This window comes from Rhipicephalus sanguineus, chromosome 1 (genome assembly GCF_013339695.2).
Source record: "Rhipicephalus sanguineus isolate Rsan-2018 chromosome 1, BIME_Rsan_1.4, whole genome shotgun sequence".
Lineage (NCBI taxonomy): Eukaryota > Metazoa > Arthropoda > Arachnida > Ixodida > Ixodidae > Rhipicephalus > Rhipicephalus sanguineus.
Window position 1 is genome coordinate 142,546,941 of NC_051176.1, and position 5,808 is coordinate 142,552,748.

The window sequence follows — 5,808 nt, forward strand, 5'->3', positions numbered from 1 at the left end:
AGGAGGCCAAGAAAAAAAGATATATATATATATATATATATATATATATATATATATATATATATATATATATATGTATATATATAAACAGAGAGAGAGAGAGAGAGAGAGGGGGGGGGGGAAGAAACCCTAGGTGTGCACAATTACCTAAGTGAACCGTTTATGCGTCGCCCACGAAAGAGAAATCGGCAAAATATACTGCGCTCCGCAACTACGCCGTCTTTCTGAAACGAAAGTCTGCGCTCACTGATCATCAAAGTCCCACGCATCCGGCGGCACACCGCACTGTGCGTAAGCGGTTCAGATAAAAGAGCAGCTTCTGAGCGGGGAAATTACTAAGGTAAATGCAAATCGTACCTCTTCGCTGCTAAAGGCTCCGTTCCTTGTTTCTGATCAGGCGCTTTCAATATTATGTCGCCGCTTTTTCCGTCTCTGACCCCGCGGCAGTATTTTGCGACGATTTTTTCCCTTCAGTTGTATCGCGCCTATCCGTTGAACGGAGAGAAAAACTCGATTAAACATCGACACGCCATACTGCGGGCGAATGACGACTGGAAAGAATACGTAAAGAGAAGCCCCGTTTGAAAATAGATCTCTAGGCTTCGGGTCGAACGCGTCAATACAGCATATACGCACGTGCGAGGGTAGACACGTGGTCACTACGCTGATGCACCGCAGCTAATACTTAACTAAAAAAACGTTAGGGTGTTTTCGAAGTGCCGTGTTAGGTGTACTACAACCCGAGAACGTTTTAGCCACGCGAGTTTGCTCGATACGTACGGTAACATGATGAGATCATTATGGAGGCTAATACAGGACTTCCTCATTAAAATAGCTACGTTCCGACTGCGACGGTGTATCTCCGTATTTACCGTACGGTGGACCCGCAATGCTATGAGACCCTATTATTACCCATTAAGGAATAACGGCCACCCGGAGACGCAGACATGAACTGCCGTGTTGGTGGCGCCATCTTGGGGCGCGAAGCTTAACAGTGCGCATCAACCATTAATCCGACGGCGAAATATATGGAAGTATCGACAACAACACAGCCGTTGAAACGTCTATATATCGCATCATGGTTGCGTTATTTCTATTAGCACTCGGTATTCATATGCGGTCTCACGGCCAATTGTCTGGTGACGCAGCCGCTCGCCTTTTCCCATTTGGATTCAGATGAAAGTGACGATAATATAACGGCGCCCCCGAATCTATGTTCTCCAACAAACGTTATAATCCGCACGCGTGCTCTACGCTGCGACAACAGACCACGTTTTAGCGCGTGCTGCCCCTGCAGAGAGGTCTGCCAATAATAAGCAGAAAATGCGAACAACAGGCCGTACGACCACACACTGCGCCTCAATTGGTGCACTGAATCGATTCCACAGCGCCAAATATGCATGTCAAGTGCACTGAAAACTGCACCGTTAGGCTGCAGTATGCTCCATTTCTTCGCACACTCCCAAACATTTCTAGGCAAATGCGCGTAATGCGTATGTCAGGGCAGCCACAAGCGCTCCAGGAAATAGTCGTCATATATGGCGGTTATTATTATTATTATTTTAGTCGTAGCAGTAGAAGGAGGAGGCAGTGGAGAAGTATATGACTCCAAAGAAAAGCGAGGGAACTCAGGGCAGTAGCACGACGTCGGGGGTTATTTATTTATTATTTATAAATAAATAAATAAATAAATAAATAAATAAATAAATAAATAAATAAATAAATAAAGCAGTCGTGTACCACGCTTTCAATGCACGTTAAAAAAAAAACAATGTTGCTTAACCCGGTGAGCACCACTGCAGCGTGGCCATGACCCAAAGGCCGTTAAACGGTAATACTCAATTGAACTTTCAACCCGCGAGCGCGGGTTTTTTAAATTTGCGACGGCCAGCGTGCAAAAGCCAGCGAGATCTCACGGTGGCCCCGATCGCGCCGCGTGCCGAGCGGTAAACAGACGACGAGGCATGTTTATAAGCACACATCGGTGGGCGATTCCGGTCAAGCACGCCATGCACACCGCCAGGCGACGACGGGGTTAAAAGACGGACGGAAGAATTACGACAGCCGGCCTCTGTCGGTGCCGCGGCGAGCAACACAACGACGCCAGAGCAGCGTGCCGCTGGTGACGAGAGGGCGAGCAGGCGGGTAAAGCGAGGATCGATGGAAACAAGAAAAGAACGCGGGCAATAGCGCACAAGCAGGCGTGTTTTATACGCGCGGGGAGCTCGCTCGCCCGACCGACAGCGCCAAATGTCCGAGCAAATGGGAGGAACACGTGTTCGCTTATGCAAATGCGTGCGCGCTCACAGGACCTGACCAGGAGGGGAGAGCAGCCAGTGCTCTCAACGCCGCCGTCCGCAAGCTCTCCACGCCGGCGCCGCTCGCTCTTCTTTTTTTTTTTTTTTTTCTTGTCCCATTTTCTTTCTCTTGCGGCTTCAGTATGCTGTTTTACTGTTCTCCCTTCGCGTCGTGCCACAACTCGGGCACGGTTATTATTCCTCCTCCGGGGGTACCCGCGTCGTCGAAATGCCCGTCGTTGTGCTCGCATTCGACCCAGCGAATGAATCGCCAAGCAAGCACTTGGCGCCGCAATAGTGCGTCGTGTCAACAAGCGACCTGCCTGTACGTACATACACGCTCGCACGCTCACGAACCGGAGAGCCGTGGCTAGTCACAGAAACTTCCCAGCGGTCTCTTTACGTTGAAGAGCAGAACCCAGACGGATCGCCACATTGTACGCCTTTTCCAAGGCTCCGCTTCTTCATGGGACTGATAGCAGATCCCATAAAGCAGCAGAGATAAACCGTTGTAATTTCCTCACGCCTTCATTTGATTGACTGTGTATAATTAATCAGGCGAGTAAGGCGAAAACAGCATTCCAGGAGGCTCTTAAGAGAACTCCGGAGTATAAAACACCCGTGGTTAGTCAGTCGCAACGAGAAATGTAATCCGCGACCTTGCGATGAGCAACAGCTATGCCACAGCTGCATACCACGGTAGATACCCCGCAGTATTTTGCTTCAATTACGATGTGCGCACGACAGTACACTCTCGCCAGCTGCGCTTAAACTACTGAAGTATTTAGGAGTGACGGGCTGATCTGCTGCTTTGGGTTCCAAGCTGGCGTCGCCATCCCTTTATTCGACATATTTAAAAGCTGTTACGTCCCTGTGGGGCTTATAAATTATTATTACGCAACAGTGTCCAAAGGAAAAGCGAAATCATAACATATCTCTGATCTTTAAGGGGCCGTCAGAACGAACAAAACGATCGCTCGTTTTTACTGCGCTCATTTTTAATCCGACGAAAACACGTCATGCGTTTGTGCATGCGCTGCGCGAGCATGAAGAATGAAGAGCCAAGAGCAGCGCAAGCGGTGAAGAGGAGGCAAGCAGTATGTACGTCACGCTTTGGAGGAGAGTACCACTTCCAGCCAATGATGCGCTCCCACCTCGAGGCGCTGCCAATCAGAGCGCGCGTTTCTCTTCCACTCGCCGAAAGTTTCGTCTTGTGTCAGAACAAGTGGTGCCGCAGTTTTCTGGAGATGGGCCATGGATGAGGCGCCGCGTCCATATGGGTTGGTTAAAGATTTCCGATTGGTCGACGCGGACTGCCGTGCTCGACGGAACGTACTACTCCTACGGCTGGAACGACAATGTGAGCGCGTCGGCCCATCCTGACAGTGCAGCAACACGACCGAAGTTGGCCTCAGACAAACTGAGAAAATGTGAAATTGCAAATTAAACTCCAGCACAGAGGGACCGCCATCTCGACGCGATGCCGAGGCCACGACAAAACGCGTGGGAAAACAAACTCCCGAACAACGCCGTGTAGGCAGCAACGTTCAAGCTATGAGGACTCGACGGGTGAAAGAACGGCCCACATGCCAACTCTCCCGATTTACCCGGTAATCTCCCTAATTTTGAGCAATCCTGCCGATTGTACGGGCACGGCCATAAATCCGCCGATTTTCTGATGCCATGCGGAACATGTGTCACTTTCGCCGCAGTACACTGTTGTCATGCGGAAAAGCGCACTAAGGTTAGCAAGGGACTAACTAGCTGTCACGGGACACAGCAGATTGTGCACCTTACTTACGCACGCGGGCACGCGCCGTATAATTACTAGCACCAATATGATCGCTTACATCTGCAAACTTTACAGGCAATCATTCGTTAATAACGTCGCTGCGGCTCTCAGAAACAGTAAATTAATACGTACAGAAGTTTTCTCCTGGCGCGTCTCTACCCCCACGCTTTACGAATCTCCTGAAATTTAGAGGTCACCAAGTTGGTAGGTATGGAAAGGTGTCGGCGCACAATACTTCTCGCTTCGCCAGATTTCAACCACGAGCCAATATTTTTAAACCGTGTCACAAGTGTCAAAGTCGTACTTGGGCTCCGACTGGCAACTATGCATCGCTCTGTTTCTACACCGATCGACGTTGATTCCGATCTCGAAGCCACTGCTGCTTCCAAGCGCACTGAGTCGCGAGGCATACGGTAATGAAGCCCTCGTTTGTATATCGCCGCGCCAGATGACGACATAACGTATATAATATGCGCCCACCGCACAAGGCAAGTGCAAGCGAAAACGTTCATCACGCATTAGCATAATGCCAATAATCTTCGAACGAACACGTTATCGTTATTAGTGAAACGCTCTCCCAAATACGCACGTACGAGAGCGCCAGGCGAGCAGGGCGCATTCGGAGCGCCATTTGGCGCGCGAGAGCATACAGCGTCGGTCGGGCGGCCGTAATGCGTCTCAATTAGCGCACGTCGGCCCGGAGGCGACGGTGCTCTGGCTGCCGCAGCGTATTTGGGCAAAGATATGATGAAAAGAGTTTCCAGAACGGCTCTAGCCGTCGTGCCACGAGTTTTTCTATGCGGGAGCACTCTTCGCAAGGAGAGTCATCAAGCGCCCGCCCGGCTGCAGGCAGGCGCGATCGCAGAAGCGGCGTATGCACGATAAAAAAAAAAAAAAGAAAAAAGGAACTAGCGCGTTGAAGCGACTTGGGAATATCGGGGACTCACATTAAGGGCTCCGATATTCCCGTATATACAGCTTTATGCCTCGTTGACAGAAAGAAATACAAGAGTGGGTAGCGGGAACTGTTTTCGAGATGAAGCAGAGAAACATGGTTAGGGTAATAGAAAGACGGATGAAAAGCCACTACGAGGAGAAACTAAACGACGGTCCTTAATCAGAAATGGCGTGTTCATGGGGCGCATGCTAGACCAAACACACACACATGTATACACACATACGATTCGCGCATGTTTACGTCACATACATTCTATGCGTCCAGACTCCACTTGTGCGTCCATCGCACAAGTGGAGTGATTCCAGAGAAACGAACAAAATAAGCACAAACTCTGCACCGGGGCAACCACGGACAAGAATAGAGTGCGGTTGTATGCGAATGAAAGGTGGCGCGGTGATATAATGAACCGCGCACTGACATGAGAAGGTGGGCGAAGGACGAGGGAGGCGACGGAGAGCGGGACAGCGTTGACGCCACGAGGAAACCGACGGAGTAGGAAAGGTCCGCAGGAGCCGGAGGAGCGAAGCGGCACGACAAACACATACATAACACCAGCGCGGATAATTTCTTCCGTAGTCTGCAGGCTTTTGGAGAACACGAAAAGGCCATTCCGTCGCACTGTACAGCTAGCTCGCCGCCGCCAAGGGGCGCGCGCCGCACCCGCCCTCCGACACTCTGTGGCGCCCCTCCCCGTCGTCCGATATACCGGGTGCGCACTCACCGCTCGTGTCCCCCCCCCCCCCCTCACCGTCCTCCGACAC